Source organism: Myodes glareolus, chromosome 12 (genome assembly GCF_982192425.1).
Source record: "Myodes glareolus chromosome 12, mMyoGla1.1, whole genome shotgun sequence".
NCBI classification, from domain to species: Eukaryota; Metazoa; Chordata; class Mammalia; order Rodentia; family Cricetidae; genus Myodes; species Myodes glareolus.
The window spans coordinates 71,250,917-71,270,987 of NC_142037.1; the positions used below are offsets into that span (position 1 = coordinate 71,250,917).

The following is a 20,071-nucleotide window of genomic DNA, read 5'->3' on the forward strand; positions in this document are numbered from 1 at the left end:
ATCTCTCGCACTCCTTCTCTTTAACATATCATCTTTCTTTGGGGTATTTTAGATATTGTCTCAAAAAACGCTGCCGTTTTTTTCTCTCTTGTGTTTTCTATACATGTTTAAGATTTTTGAAATGTCTGGTTCACTATGCTTAACTGCTCATAATAGCTGTCGTACATTATTTTTCTTTCTTTCTTTATTTTTTTCTTCCTTTTTTAAATTTCTTCTTCTCTCATATAATGCATTCTGGCTGGACTCCCTTCCCTCCACTCATCCAGCCACACACCTCCACCCTTCACAATAATCTCTCTCTTTCAGATCCCCTGCTCATTCCTTTCTCTTGAGAAAAGAACAGGTCTTCCCCGAGTTACCAACTCAACACAGCTTTAAAGCCTGCAATAAGACTAGGAATTGTCATGGTAAAAATAAAATGCCGCAGGTCCCTGAGTGGCAGCAGTGGGCAGTGGGCACGAGACCACGGCTGGCCATGAAGACAGTTGATCCCACGAGTAGCTGCAGCCCCAGCGGGTGAGAGACAGACGAATAGGCACGTCATGAAGAGAAATTGGTTATTCATTTAGTGGGTTATGGAAAAGGGAAGGGGAAAAGGGAGAAGGGGAAAGAGCAGAGAGGAGGAGGAGAGAGAAAGAGAACAAGAGAAAGAGGAGGGGGGAAGGGGAGACTTGGGGAGAAGGGAGCGTGGCAGAGCCTCTTAGGAAGAGAGATGGAAAGAAAGGAGCTCAGACTGGAAGTGGAAGGAAGATCCATTTTCTGCCTGCCTCCACAGTGTTGGACAGGTGAGGGTGTGAGTGGGGCTTGTCTCTTAAAAGGGCAGGACAGACCATTACAGGAACAAATTCTCATATCAAGGCTGTATGAGGCAAATCAGTAGAAGGAAGAATCCCCAAAACAGGCAAAAGAACCATAGACAACCCCACTCTTACTGTTAGGAGTCCTAAAAGAACACCAACCTATACAATCACAACATGTACACAAAGGACCTAGCACAGACTCATGCAGTCTTGGATATTACTGTTTTAATCTCTTTGAGCCCCATGAGTCCCATTTAGTTGATTCGATGGCCTGTGTTTTCCTTGTGTCTTAATCACAACTGACTACTAAAATAACCCTTCCTCTCCCTCTTGTATGTGATTCCCACATCCATTTTTTCCACCGCTATCTGAACCAAAACTGCAAAATATTAATATTTGATTATAGTTCTATTATTTCATCAAACAAATTATGTGTCATAAAAAGATCATAATATCAAAAATTACTTTGATGCTAATTAGACATGAGCTGACCAATCCTCACCCCACCAAAAAGACGGAGACCACAGTCTGAGGTGTAATGGTATCATATTTTCTCATTATACTTGATACTATATTAATGGCATTACTGATTATTTAGTGATAATCAGAGCATGCATATTTTACAGTCAATATAACAATTTGTAGATTTTGTCTACTGATTTAAAAACAGTAGGTTATCACAATAATTTTTTCTAAAATTACTTCAATTTGACTTAAATTAGATTATTACTGATATTTTCAGCCAATTTTTCCAAATAAGTAAAAATAAATAAATAATTAAATACTTAAAAAATACCAAATAAAACCAAGGCAGATAATATCTCATTTTTCTAAAGACTTAAATTATTACAGATTTTTCCTGTTTTTATCATTTTTTGATAGGTTAATCAACAGTTTGACTTCTGAATGAGTAGATTGACTATCTGAAACAGTTTTTATAAAGCTTCTGTTACATGGATCAATTTCACCTCAGGTTAATACTTTTTTTCCTGTACTGGCCTTACTAGTGCTGGAATTATGAATGTGTGCAAATTCCAAGCTGAACCATAGAAAATAACGAAATATCACACATATATCTTATAATTGCATTTTTATTAGATAAAAAACAGAAAGTCATTATTGAGCCTACTGAGGATATCTAATTATGATTTGATAGTAGATGTTGAAATAACCTGGCATGAGTGAGAAGGAAATGCAGAATCACAACAAACCCGCTTAGGAGTTTATTTGTGGGGTGGCGTACTGGCCTGGTGAGGTTAGTGTGCGTGCGGAGAAAGAGCTTGAAGATGGCATGTCCAGCTTTTAAAGGCTGCCTGGCACATGCGCACAGGGGGATGATGTGGTTGCAGAGATGATGGAGACCACACATGCACACAAGTGCTCACATAGTTGTGTCAGAAGTAGGTGATGCAACCATGCCGCACGTAGGTAATGCAGGGTTCTTTAAGATCCCCTGGGGTCCTTAGGCACTTCTGCATGAGGGCTTGTGCACACATGCGTGGCCCTTGTACCCGGAAGTGTCAGCCATGTTGTGTGGCTGAATCATTACATTCCACCCTTTGTTTATTATAAAAATTTAGGGAGTTTGGTGTCTTTAATGGGTGGATATGGGGCATCAAAAGGTCTCTTACGCTGCTTCCTGCTGATTTTGTGGCCATCATCAGTTCTCTCGAGACTGACTTTTGCTGATTTTGTGGAAATCAGAGATTTGAGATGCTCAACCGCATCCTGGGGTGGCTCATTATTTTTGTGTGTTTTTTTTTTTTCTGGGCTCTGTGGAATTGTCTGACTGTCATCTTGGACCTCACAAGATGCTAGAATGGAAGAAAATTATGTCTGGGAAAAATTTTAGATCCTGGTGATTAAGGAAGAATAGTCCCAGAGGGAAAATAGAGAGGGATTTGTGGGTGGAAGAGGGAATTTACCAGGGGTTCCTGAGACCAGGAATAATAAGAGAAGAATTAAATGATACTTATTCTGGGTGAGTCTGGTTCATTTAGATAGGTCCAATTGGCTCCCTGGAGCTTATGAAAAAATGTTTGAAAAGATATAAATTTTAGATATATTAAAAAGCTTATGATTACAATGGTATAGTGTTGGAATAGAAGATGGTAGGGAGGAGGGAGGAAAAGAAGGGGGATATATTAGAAAGGGGAATTACTCGACCCCTCAGTGTTTTTCCTGAACCAAATCTTAAGGCACTTGTTCTCTTTAGCATCATGCTATTACCTTAACATCCAGGAGACACTGCTGCAGTCAGTGATAAACCTGTTATGTTAAAGTCTGTTTTGTGAGTTTTTGGAGTCTGGGGTTGTGAATGTCCCCAAACTTGTTATTTTTTCTTATCACTTGGACTTTTGGCAATTCTTGTACTTCCAGCTCTATATTTAATGATGGTCCCTATAATAACAGGTGAGTGGTTAACTGGAAATTTTAAGTATGACACTGGAGATATAGAGAAGTTGGTAAAGCAGATAAGAGGAAGAGGAAGAGGGAGAGATTATGGAGTTTTTGGCACAGGAGAGTTGAGTACAGTGAATAAACTTATTTTTCTGGAACAGGAGAAAATGTGGCTGATCTCGGTGTTCTCTGGAACTTAAGGGAGCAGAGTTACCATATATGAGGTGGTATCTTGAGCTGGAAGAGTAAATGGTTTAAGATGAGACAGGTGGATCCAATGAGGAAGTCCCTTTAGCTTGGCAGCTGTGGGAGTTGCAAGAATTACTTTAAAGGGGCCCTGCCATTTAGGGGAAAGTGGAGAGAGGTGTTGGTCTGGGGTAGAGAATAGTACTTAATCTCCTATTTTAATTGACGTTGGCATGAATTGGCACATGGTTGACATAAAGAGTAGTCAGTAAAATCCCACAATAGGGAGTGAAGATGGGATAACAGTGGAGTAAGCAGGTGATCAGGAGTGACAGGGGGTTATAGGTGATAGGTGAGAGGCTGGGGGTTAAAACCAGCCACCCAACATGAGTTCAAAATGGTGAGATGGAAAGGGGGCTTTTGGGGAGAGCCCTAACCCTAAGAAGCACCAGAGGTAAAAGTTTTACCTAGTCAAGATGAAACTTCTGTGGCATTTTAACAAGAACATTTTTTAAGGAATGGTTAGTTCTTTTTACCTTCTCTGAAGACTGAGAATGGTTTGGAATATGAAAATGCCAGGGAATGTAAAAAGCCTTAGATAAAGTTTGATAGATCTGGGAGGTAAACTCTGGGCCATTATCAAACTCAAGAGAGGTTGATATTCCAAACTGGGGGATGATTTCTCAGAGACGAACATCAGAACTGCCTGGGCCCTCTTGTTAGTGGTGGGGAATGCTTCAATCCACCCAAACATGGTGTCCACCAAAACCAGGAGATATAAATGGCCTGAGACAGTTTGACCTCCTGTATATGTGAGGAGCAGGGCAGTAGATCCTCTAAGTTTTCTATGCAGAAATGAGATGGGGAATAATTAATGTTGAGTTGAGTTAGGAGGTTTGAGATATTAATGGGTGGGCAGGATTGGAAAGTGAATGTGAAATCTTCTACTAGTGCCACCTGAAGAAAAAAGAACTCAGAAAGGTGATGAGATTTCTAAGCCTTTTTATGTTAAGAGCTGGGACAGATTGTGTTGGGAGAAGACAGTGGTGGGTGACCCAAAAGTTAGTTTCTTTGACACATGAATAAGAAGCTATGGTTCCCAGCCCTGAGTGGTTATGTCCAGCTTCTTTGACAGGTATGCTACAGGGGCAAAGGAAGATACCAGCTGATGTCCTAGGACCCCAAGGGCATATCCCTCCTTTTCTGTTACATAGAGGGAGAAGGGATGAGTTAAATCTGGGAAATGAAGAGCTGAAGCCTGGATAAGGGCCTGCTGGAGAATCTGGAAGGGTTTAGTAATGGGATGAAGAAGGGGCTTGTGCAGAGAGTTGTGTGCTGTCTCATATAAAGTGCGAGTGAGGAGAGAAGAAAAGGGATCCAGGAACACAGGAATCCAGCTATTTCTATGAATGATAAAACCTCTTCTTTTATAGAAGGAACTGCAGGGGACTGAGTTAGCTTTTCCTGTCTAGAGTAATAGGTTTTTTTTGGTTGTGGTAATAGTTAATCCCAAGTAAAAGACCTGATAGGTAGACAGTTGGAGCTTAGAAGGTGAGACTCTATAGCCCTTTTTGGACAGGAAACTTCGAAGACCAGAGGTATCAGTTTTGCTGATCTCTAAGGATGGACTTCTGCCTGAGGGCTTGTCCACACATGCATGGCGCTAGAACCTTGAGTGTCAGACATGCTGTGTGGCTAAATCATTACAGATGTTATTTCTTTCATCTCAATTTCATAAGTATTTCTCCAGGATAGTGTAGACATAAGTCACAAAACAATCCCACACAACTTCCCCTTCTTTTGTTTTTTAAGCAAAGGAAAATATCAAGCTACCTGGGCAGTAGGGATAAACAATGGGCCCTCTGCTTGTAACAGGATAGTATTTGTTAATAATGTATTTCAAGATATTATACTAATTTAAAAGTATGAAAAGTTTTGTATGGTGGTTTATAAGATTGTAGTTAGCAAAAGAGAATATAATTCTACATATGATACAAAAATTTTCAAATGTGTTTCAAAGAACTAATGAGTAAGTGAGTCACTTAGGATACAGTAAGTGTATGCAAAAAGATATGTATGAGATGTAACCGTTATTTGTGATGAGCAAAATGCTAATTTCCAGTAAGGTAACTGACAATTACTAAATTATTTTATGTGTACCTCTCTAAGGGATGACTAGAAACATTTTTCAAAAGATAATCAATAATTTCCTTTCTTTAGAAGGCAAACTTACATTTCACATATCTTATTGTTTAAAAAGTTAAAAAGTTGTTATTAGTGTGTACTCATTCCCATTTTCTATGTCAAGAGCTCTAATAATGCTGAAAATATTGTTTTGTAAAAATTCCTTAGATCAATGAGAATATATCATCACAATATTGCTTTGGTCTTTTATTACTGTCTCAGGCACCTTCTGCACACAATCACACACACATAAGAAACAAGAGCTTACTGGAAGAATTTTTCACTTTACTGATAGTCATTGTCAGGTTGGATATACTTGACTATTCTCCCTGACAATCATGGACTCACCTTCTGCAACTGTAATCACCAGTGAGCTATTGCCCACAAAATTTGCCTTGGGAAGCTGTTTTAGCACAGAATTACAAAAACAACTAAAACCACCTTTATTATAATCTCAGAGCCAGAAGGGATAGAGGACATCAAAAAGACAAGGCTGCTGAATCAACTGAGCAAAGTTCATATAAGCTCATAGAAACTGAACCATTATGCTCAGAGTCTACACTGGTCTGCACCAGATCCTCTGCAAGTATTCTATAGCTTTTGGAATAGTATTTTTATGGGACTCTTTGGTGTGTGACTAAGTTGGTCTTTGATTATTGTGTTCCTTCTTGGGACTCTTTTCCTTATGTGTGTTTGCCTTACTCTATTCCAATGTGACAGGTTTTATTTCTTCTTATAATATGTTATGTTGGTATATTTTGTTATCTCTTAGAAACCTGTTCTTTTATAGTGAGAGACAGAAAGAGACTAGATCTAAACAGAAGAGCAAATGTGTGGGGACTTGGTGGAATAACGGGGAAGAAACTATGATCATGATAAAATGTATGAGAAAAAATAATATCTTTTAAATAAAAGGGAAAATAAAAAAATAAATGTTTGGAAAGCTACTACTCAAATAATTTATAAAAAGCCTAAGGGAAAAAAAACTAACAACTTAAAAGCAGAGTGTTTGGGATCCTCAAAAGAAGTTGTTGGGATGGACTGAGGAAAGGTATTTGGAAAATAAATGGCTCACTCAAGGAAAGAGTGCTGGGACTGGCTTTCAAAACCAGTATTTATAATCTCTAACTTTATGTCTGAATTTCAGTTCGCTAAATTTTAGTCTATAATTGACAATAAAATTCAGAAATGCAAATAAATTATTTATCTTCAAAATTATTTTGAAAGAATACTCATTCAAGTTTACAAGTTAAGGCTAAATTAATGCTCTTCTCAGAAGTGGCTCATATACTGAATGTACAAGTTCACTTTTTTCTAGTTCCAATTATCGTCTGCTGTACACATGAAACTTAAATCTCAATTAAAATTTTAAAAGTCACTTTATAATTGTTTTTTACGGTACTACCATTTTTTACCTGTTTCTTTTGATTTAATTTTTGAGGGATAGATTTTTTGTTTTTTAATACGGTGTATCATTATATATTTATACATTATATATTACGATGACCTGAAATAGAGGACAGTCCCCTGCATCGTCCTCCTCCATGGTGAGATTAAAGGCTTAAACTAATTTGCCTACTTTCTACTTTTGAATCTTCAAACAACAAGCAGCACAGACAAGCCCTGTCTCAAGAAAACCAAAAAGATAGGTTATTTTATAATTACTTTCAAGTAAATAATATTTTCTACTTACACTCATATTTGAACTCTTCCTTATTCTTCCCTCATTACCTCAGCCAACCACCATTTTCTCTTAAAGATTGCCAACATGGTTGGATATCATTGTTTGGTAACCAAAGTTACAGCTGCACAATTATTCATGAATAGCTAACGAGTAGCAAGCAATATAACTAAAAAGAATGGTAGATAGTTCCCTGAAGATAAGAACAATAATGCTATTAAACTTCTTTCCTTATTCTGGAATGACAAGGAACTTTACCTATGTTCATCTGATCCTGGATTCTTTTTCTTTAATATCAGTTTTAATTTTAGAAAACATAAAATTAAAAACTGGAAGTTTATAAAATTACATAGGAGAATCAGAAACACCTTAAGAACTCAGTCCATTGCTATTCAATTCCTTATTTGAGAACGAGAATTCTAAATTCTGATATCCTCTTCTTCATATCTATTAATTTTACACTCATAGTTACTCAATATACCTTGCTTTCATACTTTTATATATTTAACAGTCTTCATGTGCAACTCATTACATTACAGCCAGGGTAAACTTAATTACATAATTATATAAAAGACATAATTCCTGTCTTACTGTCTAGAATCAGTTCAAATAAATGGCAAAAATATTGAAAAATAATAGATGCATTTAATAATAGAGGGTGAATAAATCAAATAAGTTAAAATAATAATAAATACTAAATAATGATCAGGAGCATGCTTGCTGGAAATAAAGCACCCCTTGAATTTCTGTATCATTTCATCTTTGACTGTATTTTTTATCTGTCAGTGATAGTTGTAATAGATGTTAAAAAAAAACAAATGTAATCATATATTGAATATTATAACGAAAGGCAAAACAAAACTGAAACCTGCTCAATACCACCAACTGTTTGTATTCTACGACCAAGGCAAAATCTTTTGTGCTCACTTATAAAAAGAATAAAGTGGCAAGCTGTGAACAATGACCTCCAAAACATCACCACAGTCAATATAATGACAAGTTTCATTAAGTGTTTTTTTTTTTTAAAGTACCCTTCAAATAAGCAAGTGACATAATGTATTATGAGAGTTTAATGATTGTAATTCTGTGCTGAACTAGTCTTTGACCTTAGGTAAATTACTTTCTCCTATGTGATTCATTCTTCTATCAATAAAAGTAAAAAGCTAGAATAGATAATTTCTTTGGCCTTTTCATCTCAAAATATATTTAATACATTTTATATAATTAACTTTTCTAAACTACTAGAGGCTAGACTATATCATCATGTATTCAGTGCAAAGGGGCCGAAGAAACAGTGCACTGAGCAACAATTTTTCAAGCCATTTTTTCCAAATAATCATTTCTTCTAAATAAGTTTTATTGTAAAGACAGAAAAAGAGATTGGAGATCATATAGACACATGTATAGACACATATGCAGAGAGAGAAAGAGACATGGGGGGGGGAGGGAGGGAGGAAGGGAGGTTTACACTATTGCAGTTGGACAGTGTTAGTTCTTCATGTTAGCTTTTGTAATTCCCAAAATTGTATCCAGTTTTGTTAAATCAATTACACTATTCTACTAAAGTCTGTGCAAAGGGGAAAATGCCAGAATAATATAGTTGAAAGGAATACTCTGTCGTTGTCATGTTCAAGCTATGTGAAGTACATGAAGGCAGATTCATATTAGGAAATGGTTTAAACAAAACCTTAGCATTCTCTATGAAAACATAACAAAAACATAAATATAAAAAGTGCCCATATCACAAGTGTCCTATAAGAGAGAATTCCTATAGCTACTTGAGTCTAATAATGTTTGACCTCATATGACTCAACGTCAGTTACTCAGTTATACAGTGGAAACCAAACACCTCTTTGAAGAATCCTAGAATAACAATGTCATAAATGTTAGTATCTTTAGCACTATTAAGAAAATGTCAACTGTTTGGCTTTAGAAGAGTTTGGGATTCTCACTCAGGAGCCCACCCAGTTGTAACTTCAATTGATGGAAATAAAAACCTTAAAAAGGTTCTTGCTCTTAGAGAATCAAGTATAAATAAAAATTGTCATTGATGTGCTTGAAGGAGACACGGGTAAATTCAAGATATCAGCAGAACTGGACTCTGAAATCCTAATGGGTGCTGGCTTTGGAATCAAGAAAGATAAAAGATTTTAGGTAATCTAGAAAGATACTGGGGGCAGAAAAGGCATGCCAGGGTCACAGTCTCTGCTAGGATCACCTGAAAAGAGTTTGCACAAAGCTTTGTAAGTAAAACTTTGGTTTGGGTGGAGACCCCAAGATATTGAAGATGCTTGAGCTATGAGAAATCTGTCAAGGAAAGCTACATACCTATAGTGAAACTAGATCACAAAAGAAATGTAAATACGGGCAGCAAATCACCTAAGAAATGGTTTGCTGTTGTTTAATATTAAATGAGGTGTCAGTAAAAGACTTCTTTGTGTCTCAGAAGAAACTGGCCTTTTGCACACTGGTAAGATGGTTAAAGACTATGGATACATGAATTTAAAGTGCCTGCATTTTGTATCATGAGCTGACAATGGCCAGGGCAGAATGTTAATCTTCAAAGAAGAAATGTCACTCATAAGCTCATACAGTAGAGGAATAATTCCACAGTACCTTTTGGGGGTTGGGAGGTTATGAAACATTTAGGATGTACTGCCATATTCGAATATGCATGACACCTGTGTATTTATAACCTCACTTGATTCCTGTCTGACTTTGTGTGTCAACTGAAATCTGATCAACCAGCTTCTTGCTCGTACCACCGTATCATGCCTTCCTAGCAATTTTTTATAGACTCTCTCTCAATAATAAGCCAAACTATTGCTTTTTAAATTTGTTTTTGGTCATGATTCTTATCAAAGTAACAGAAACTTAGTTAATAACTAGGATATTTAATTGTTGGTCTGCATATGATGACTGAATCATGTACCTTAAAACAAAAGCACAGACAAAGTCAACAATATTGGATAGTTAAAGAGATTTTTATTGGACATCTTAAATAATATGACTATCGACATTATACATGCTCTTTAACTATTACAAATTAGCATCAGGACAACTTAGGCAGCAGCAAGTGACATATTTAAAGGAATTTTAATTAATCTCTAAATATTTATACAATAAAATTTTTAGATAGACAAGTATGAGACAGGAAGCATTAAGTATCTTAAAACACTAGATTAAATACTACTGAAAGAATCAAAGAAGCCTCTGCAATATCTCAGTTTTTACAGATTAAAAATTAAAATACATTTTTTATTGTTTTCCATGATCTCTAGTAAATTTACTAGTCAGGGTTGAAATGGGATGACTTTGGGGTTCAGTTGCCAGAAGTCACATGATGTCTCACCATCAAACCACTGTATGTTACTCTAATTCCAAGACATCCAATGTGATTTTCTGGCTTAATAGGCATCAAGTAGACGTGTACTCCATCCATACACATGAAAGCAAAACAAGAAAACACACAAGATAAAAATAAATAACCTTTAAATTTCTAAATCAAATGCAGAAAAAGTTTTAACTTGGAATTAGATTTAAAGTTGGACAAACAAAAAAGTTATCAAAAATTTAAATTCCTGATATGTGTAAAACAAGTGTACCTAATAATTAACATGCTGTTGTGCAATGTAGTGGTACAGAATAGTAAATAGTAATAGAAACAATAAATAAATAACACTAATATTTAAGACAATAACATGACTGAAAATTCTAATAAGCTTAATCCATGTACAAGAACAAACTTTCTTAAATCAAGAAACTCCATGATTAAGATAAAGAAAACAAACCACAGGAAATAATTTTTGTAAGTCATGGAATTAACAGGTTAGTTAAGCTTCTTAAAAGGAATAATTATGTATACGAATACTTCAAATATTCTGCTGTTAAGAGTAGGCCAAAAATTTGGCAAAAATAACTATCATTTTAATATCCCCCACAAACACATGATGAAACCACATATACACAAACATAATTTCTCTCTCTCTCTCTCTCTCTCTCTCTCTCTCTCTCTATCTCTATCTCTATCTCATACACACACACAAAGAGAGATAAAGAGAGAGAGAAATGTAGTCTAGCATTGAATTAAAACATCAATAATACAGAAACCTGGAGAAAATATTCAGGTATTACTAGCACTTGCTCCTCCAGCAACAGACTCAAGCTCAATTCCTATCACCTACATCATGCCCATCACACCCCGTATAGCTATAAATGTGAAAGGACCTGATACCAACTGATTATTGCTGTGGGACCCCATCTTCTTCTTGGAAATTTGAAAAATTACTGAAGGAAAATTTATTGGTTATTGTGGAAAACTTAAATTTTTTCATATATGCATATATTCATTGAAAAGTAACATTCAAACAAAAATAACTATGGAGAGAAATAATTTTTTTCCTAAATTTTTCCTTCTTTCTGTCACATACCAGATGGTTCCTGATAATGAGACAGAAAATCAGAATTTTTCTTTTAACAACATGCTTGGATTTAGGTAATGATAGCCATTGTCCAACAGAACTCTTGCCCCAACCTTTATGTGACTGGCTTCTGACCACCTGTATGATTACCTCTCTGTAGATGAGCTCTCATTTTTCTTTATCAAGTGATTTGTCTATTTCAAACTGAATCTTTATTAATTTTAATGGTATGTGTAGCTTTTGTTCTCTATTGTAAATGAGTGAAACTCCTTCCCCAATACCACATCTCCTGGTTTCCATTCTGAGGTCAACACATCCTTAAAATACACTAACTGACTTAATTCAGAAGTCTTTTCTACTATTCAGAGTCTCTCTGCTGCCAATGTTTCTTTCTCCTTAGCAGTAAGAAAATGTAAGGTTAATAAATCACTATGAAATCTTTCCTGGTTGTGTTTTCTATTCCTTTCTGTTTGTTTAACATATCCTTTATTGTTCAATTTGATCTGTATATAACCTCCTGACCATAGAATTTTTTGGTATACCTATAATGTGCTTTATATTATAATAAGCATAAAACGGTTTTATTTTCTTAGAGACGTATGCTGGACTGTTGTCTGTTTTTATTTTTGCAGGTATACCAATGATGGTCATAACTTCTAGTAAATTCATAATTACCAAATCAGTCTATTCTGAACTCAAAGCAATTGCCCCTTTGAAAACCTGTATAGGTGTCAATGGTGTGGTGCTATATTTTAATTTTCCAAATTCTACAGAGTGAAACACATTCATCTGCCAGATTTCACTCCTTTGAGTTCCCTTTTTGGTTACTTTCTGCAAGCAATGGTGTTTGATCATTTGAAAAATAACGCACTGATACAAGGGGACTGATCGAATGAGAGCTCACCAAGGCCAGCTGGACTGGGACTGAACAAGCATGTGATCAAACCGGATTCTCTGAATGTGGCTGACATGGGGGCTGACTGAGAAGCCATTGACAATGGCACTGGGTCTTGTTTCGTCTGCATGGACTGGCTTTTTTGGGTTCCTGGTCTATTTGGATGCTCACCTTCCTGGACCTGGAGGGAGGGGGGAGGAGCTTGGATTTCCCACAGGGCAGGAAACACTGACGCTGACTACTTTTGGGAATGGTGAGGGAGGAGGAGAGGGAGTGGGGGGAGTGGGAGGGTATTGGGAGGAGGGGAGGAGGTGGAAATTCTTTAAATAAATAAATAAGGAAAAAAAATAAGTAGGACATCACCTTATAATCTCCTTAGCTAGTTGCCATATAATAGAAAACTCCTTTTAAAACTATAGCTATGGACATTATGTTTTTGAAATTCTAAGGACTTCAGCACATTTCCAATCAATTATCAATCAATTTCTGCATTACCTTGTGCTAGAGTACCTGGCAGACACATAAGGGATCAAATGTGTGTTATGTATATCAGACAAAGTCTACCCCGATTATATCTTGAACCTGACTAAATAATGAAGTCAATTGTGTATCAGCTGGTATGAATTTAGTGGTTTCAATATGCAAAACAACTCATTCTGTGTATTACAAATCAGTATCTATATTGAGAGGCTCTTTAAAATCTTTTAGTACCATGAAAATAGCATATTATTCTGACTTTTGGACAGAATCATAAGGGTTTGATCCACTTTACTTAAATCTTCTGATTTGTAGACTGTTTTTCCTGATTTATTCGCATCAGTATAGAGTGTATGGGCTCCAGTTATTGGTGTGTTGCATACAATGCGGGGATGGATCCTCGTAGCTCTATTTATAAGGTTAATTCTATCACTTTGGGGATAGTTGTTATTAATCTCTCCTAAAAACGGATTACAAGCTCTATGCCAGGGTTCATTTTCTTTCCATATTTTTTATAATTTCATCATTAGTAACAGGTACTATATAATATCTGCTGGGTCTATTCCTGCTAATTGAAGAAGTGTCATTTTTTCTTTAAAAGTCTGAGCTTTTCCACACAATTTTTACTATTTTTCTCAGTTTATGTGGTAAAAAATCCATTATAAGATAATATTTTCCCTGTGGGGAGGTATTTGGCAGGTAAAATGACTGGAATGCAGTTAAGATTCGGATACACTGCCCTGGTCTGCATGAGACTCCTGTAGTTTCTCTTCAGTCAAAGTCAATTCATTCTTAGCTTTAGTTGTTAATTTCCTAGGACTATTAAGTCTTTTCACCATCTAAAGTTTTGTATAAATAAATTATTAGATCAGGTGTTATTCCAGAAGGAGGTTGTAGATTGGAAATATCTCCTAGCAATCTTTGAAAGTCGTTAAGAGTTTGCAATCTATCTCTCCCAATTTGTCCTTGTGATGTTCTAATTTTCTGTAAACCTATTTTATAACCAAGGTAAATGATAGAATCTCCTTTTTTTTTCAGGAGCAATTTGTAAGTCCCATTTAGGCAAACCCTTCTTTACTTCTTCAAACATCCTAAAGTATTTACATTTTAATGATAACAAAATGTCATTCATGTAATAGTAAACTATAAATTTAGAATATTGTTTATCTATTGTTCCCAATGGCTGACTTACAAAGTATTGGCACAGGGTGAGTCTACTTAGCATTTTGTAGGGGAGGACCCTCCATTGAGATCTCCTAATAGGCTGAAAATTATTATAAATGGGCACTGAGAAGGCAAATTTTTCTTTTTCTTATAAAGGTATAATGTCATTTCAGTTCAATAAAGGTGAGGAGACTCAGAAATTCAGTATTGAATTCAGGCTTAAGTGGAAGAATAAGAACCACAATGATGAAACTGTACAATTAGCTTTACAGAGAATGAACTACAGAAAAAAGAGTGAACTGAACTGCTGATATAAATATCAAACTCTTTCTTTTTATCTATCTATCTATCTATCTATCTATCTATCTATCTATCTATCTGCCTATCATCACCTGTCTATCCATGTATCTACCTACCTATCTAATTATTTGGTGTTTTTTTTGTTTGTTTTGTTTTGTTTTTGTTTTTTTTTTTTTGTCCTGACTGTCCTGAAACTCACTTTGTAGATTAGTCTAGCCTGGAACTCACAGAACTGCCTTCCTCTGCCTCGCAAAATATGGAATTAAAGGCCTGTGTCCACATACAAACAACTCTACTGGCTGTTAGGAACTCACAGAGTGTGAAACAACTATGAGGGAATCTGTATGGGACGGTTTAAGTCCCACTATATACATGTGACAGCCTGACTTTTAATTATCGTAGCAGGAACTGTTCCTATTTCTTTGGATGGCACTTGGGAGCCTATTATTCATGATATATTGCCCTGTTGAGCCAGGGGAAGTGCTTAGCCTTTAAAAAGCTTGATGTGCCACGTTTTCTTGGTGCCCATGGGAGGCTCGCCCCTTTCCGAACAGAAACAGAAGAGGAGCAGTTTCAGTGGGGATTGGGGCTGAGGAGAGGTAGAAAAAGGGAAGGGCATGAGAGTGGGAGGGATGTAATAATAATACAAATAATAATAATAATGGCAGTGAAAAATACAGGCATGTGTCTTGATTGACCAGCACCAACATATTTCTTAAGCATGAGTTTGCAAAGTCATGGAGTATATGAGAGAACAAGGCAGCATCTGTGATTTTTGATTGGATGTTTTGTTGTTGTTGGTTGTTTGTTTTTGAGACAGGTTTTCTCTGTAGTTTTGGAGTCTGTTCGCAAAGTAGTTCTTGTAGAGCAGGCTGACCTCGAATTCACAGGGATCCACCTGCCACTACCTCCTGAGTGCTGGGATTAAAGTTCTGCACCACCACTGCCCAACTTCTGATTGGCTTTTGCTTTTGGAGTTTGCATTCCTATGTGCCTGCTGAAGAAAATCTGAAGCAGAAATGGAGCCTTACATAACATTTCAAAAACGTGACTCGTGCTCTTAGGAAAAGATTTTGGGTCACAAAACTGACAAGAAGTTATGAAGCGATGAATGTACCTCTTAATTTCTCTTTACTAATCACAAAAATAACTTGTAATCATAAACTTTCTAAAGTCTTGTCTTTCAGGAAATAAGTGTCTTAGAGCTAGACTCAAGAGGATGCTTGTGTAAAGGTTAGCCAGCATAGAGTCATGATAATGATAATTTAATGAGCTACTAAATATAACTTGAATTCATGTGTTTACAATCATCATTTGTGCAAAGTAAGAGTAAACCTCACCTCATCATACACATTATGTGTGAACAAAATTGATGTATAGAGAAAAAGGCTAATAAATAAAAGAAAATCTGAAATTACCAGAAATCGGAAATGAACCTCTGATACTAAAAGGACCCAGGAACTTTTACAACTTGAAGGATATAAGGTTGAAAGGCATATAAATATATAAGGTAAAGAATTTTAAAAGTGATGTAGAAAAGTCCAAATATTCAGACTCACAATTCAGGGTAGCTAGAGGATCAGAACAACACAAGGGACAAAATTCAGTGAGTTTTGAGTGAGGTTAAATATTTTGGGCCAACTTTTAAAGCAAAGGAAAGAAGATTGGTTAATGCCAGGAGCACATTCTGTTCCCATACCATACACAGGTAGAATATATACTGATATACTGGGGATTTTTATTTCCTACTTATTTATTTTATTTTATTTCTCTTTATTCTATTTATATATATATATATATATTTCACTAAAATATTTAATATATATCACTAATATATATAGTACTTACAAACATATAATTCTATATACATAATTCTGACCACTTTAACTTATTTAATGTTTAAATGAAAATTTCTGATGGATTCTTGTGATATTATCCTCTATTTGTATTACTTTTGGGTTTTCAGTGCAACGTGAAACAATTATTAATATTTTAATTTTGCTGAATTTATAGTCCTATTGTAATTCAAGTCAGTAAATAACTTGAATAAAAAAGTTCTTCATGTTTATAAATATTTTATCTATTTTTCTCCTAAGTACAAATCAAAATTCATGTTATGGACTCAACACCAAAGATGTATCAATAATCACCTACTAATAGTTTCCTTGAATCATCTATCCCTCTGTATAAATGATGACATATTTTATTTAATTAATTATCTTTATTATTGTGAAATATAATTAAAGACCTGATAAGTATGACAAGAAAAAAAACTGACAGAAAATAGAATACTGAAATTTATTTGTGTCTAAGTCTTATAAATTATTTCTAGATTAGGACTTTTTATACTAAGAAACGTTGTCATCTAGTATGCATTAGTAATAAGTAGAATTCATCTTGCCTTTGATTTACTTTGAAAATTTTATAAATACTTATAAGCTCCTAAAGCACAACACACCAAAAATAAGCCAAAAAACTTTAAAGCAAGATAAAAACTTTAGTGATCTGAAATTAATGATAGGTAACGTGTTTAAAAAATGTCTAATTTGACAATATTTAAATTCTTCCTCTGTTCTTTTATCAACATACAGGAATACATAAAATCAATATGTAAACACATGATTTTAAAAATAACTTGCAAAGCATTCCATTCATTAAAAAAATGAAATGATATTAGTTCAACATATACAATGAAGTGAAGTAATCAGAACATGAGAGTTTTAGACTTCCTATGGGAATATGTGATATTATTGATGTTTCAAATCCAGATTGCTTTACTTCGTAACCAGAGAAGACATTATTACCAAAGCCTTCTTTGGGGAATAAGAGTGTATGTTTCTAAAGGTTTTCTAACACTTTTCCCTTCATTTTTACTTCTTATTTATTTGTTGTAATGTAAAAAAAAAAAAACCACAATGCTCTCTTAAATTAACTTGACAGGATTTATAGATGAATTTACATGGCTCATAAATTCTCTTGATTATTTGCCATAGATCAATATTTCTGTTAGATATTTTCTTACATTTCTTTTTTTATACAAAACTGTCAAAGATTAAAAAAATATAAAATAATTTTTATTACATCCTGGTAAGATGAAATTTGAATTTTGTTATGTCAGACAGGATAACAACAAAGGATGTGTTTTTATATGGTCATTGTGTTGTTAATTTTGGGAGTGATATTTATCTTCTCATTGGTACTTTATGTTTTGATTGTTAAGGTATTATATTTCTTTCTAAAGCTTCTTGGCTCTGTTCATTGCTATTTCTAGCATATAATATTGCTTCCTATATTGTCTTTAGGCTTGGGTTGTTGGATATAATTATTTTAGGTATTATATTAAAGAAAAGGTTTTTTTTTTTCTTTCTCCTTCAAATATGTCATATAGTTTTGCGGGGTATAGTAGTTTTGATTGGAAATTAGAGTGCATTGCCCCAGGCTTTTCTAGATTTTAAAATTTTCATTGAGACATCAATAATTATCATGATAATTTCCTTAATATGTGATTTGTGTTTCTATTCTTTTAAAGTTCAATACTCTTTCTTAGTTTTGTATATTTAGTGGTTTAAGTAGAACATACCATGGGTGCTTTATTTTTTGATACTGTCTCTTTGGTGCTTTCTGTATCTGCGAAGGTATCACTTTTATGGTTTAAGTACATTTCCTTCTGATTGTTGAATATCTGATCTATGCTTCTGGCCAGCAATCAGCAATCATGATTCATCTGTTTCTTTAATTTGAATATTCAGTCTGTCCATGACATTCATATTGAACTTATGATACCTTATTATATGCATTAAATATTTTATATTCTTGCTTTTTATTAGCTCCTCAATTTCATCTTTTGAGTCCCGGTCATATATCTTCTTTTTAATGCATCCTATTTCTAAGTATTTGCTTTTAGCTTTCTATGTGGTTTATCGGGCTTTTCAATGCATTCTCCATATCTGCTTGAATTTTCCTCAATGCTTCTGTCTCTTTATTGAATTATGTTTTTACCAAATCAATCAAATCCTGGATTGTCTTAATCATTTATTTTAAATTTGTTATTTATTTTACATATCTACCACAGATTTCCTTCCCTCCCCCATCTATCCCTCTCCCCTGTCCACTCTAACTCAGTCTTCATTCAGAAAGGAGCAGGCCTTCGCAGTTGTCAACAAAGCAAGGCACATCTCATTTTGAAGCTTGTGTTTCTTGGGCACGAACCAGGCATTTATGCTCGTTAAGTTCTTTGAGTTTTCTCTGTGTCTTCTTTAAACTCTTAGAATTCTTTGGTAATGATTACTTTTGTTCTTTTAAATTCTGTGTTCATCTCGGGAATTTTCTTTGGCAATTATTTATACTGGACATTTTGGGCGGGTGAATATTGGCTTGATCTTTCATATCGTTTGTATTTTTCCAAAGAGCTCTAGGAATGTGGACTTAATTTGCTAGGACCGTGTTTAATATTGATGGAATGGTTAGAGTAGTTGTGATGGGATTAAATGTGCCTATTCTGACAAGAAAGGGACTCAAGGGAGCCTGGAAGATATGGTTAGGACACGCAGGAAGGGGACATACTTGGTCACTGAACTGAACCAAACTATTTTTGCGACTAGGAAGTATTTGGTAAAGGCGAATAAGATAGAAGCGCCTGGCTAGAAACTGGAAAACAATGTAGAGTATCTGGCTGACTGGAAATCTTGGGTGTGTCCAAAGGAAGTTTCTTTTCTCTTTGTATTTTTGATCTTTTAGATATTATATCCAAACCATAATTTCCCTTTTCTCCATGCCTCATATTTCCTCCACCTTACCTCTTCCTCAGATACACTGTTCATCTGTTTCACTTCAGAAAAAAAGTGATAGTCATCACGCCTCCTCCTAGCTCTCCAACTTTGTTCTCTCACGGTTTTCAGCCTCCGCCTCTACTCATCATGGACCCCACCTGCTCCTGTGCCACAGATGGATCCTGCTCTTGCGCCAGGTCTTGCAGATGCAAACAGTGCAAATGCACCACCTGCAAGAAAAACTGCTGCTCCTGTTGTCCCGTGGGCTGTGCGAAGTGCTCCCAGGGCTGCATCTGCAGAGAAGCTTCGGACAAGTGCAGCTGCTATGTCTGAGGTGGGATTTCCCCTCAGGTGCGTGTAAACAGAACAATGTGCAGAAAGTAACCTTTTTTTTTTTTACAACCCTGGCCTGTTTTCCACAACTCTTTATATATAGCATGTAACAGATAATAAAAAGCGTTGACTTGAAAAAAAAGAAAAAAAAAAAAGAAAAGTGATAGTAACGAAATCCTACTTAACAAGTAACAACCCTACTAGGCATAAACATTCATATCAAGCCGGATGAGGCAACCTAGTAGGAGGAAAGGGGTCCCAAGACCAGCAAAAGAATCAGAGACACGCCAATCACACCAGAACTCCTAGATATACAACCATAATATTTATACAGAGGACCTAGCTGGCACCTATAAAGAGTTCATGTTTGTCACTTCGGTATCTGTGAGCCCCTATGAGCTCTGTTTAGTTGATTCCGTGGTTCCTGTTCTCATAGAGTTCTGAACTCTCCTGGCTCCTTA

The 20,071-nt window shown here is 35.4% G+C and overlaps 1 pseudogene; it reads left to right on the top strand.

The window, feature by feature from the left end:
• Window positions 1–19,369: 19,369 nt before the first annotated feature.
• Window positions 19,370–19,610, top strand: LOC125392274 (metallothionein-2 pseudogene; annotated as a pseudogene).
• Window positions 19,611–20,071: the final 461 nt, after the last annotated feature.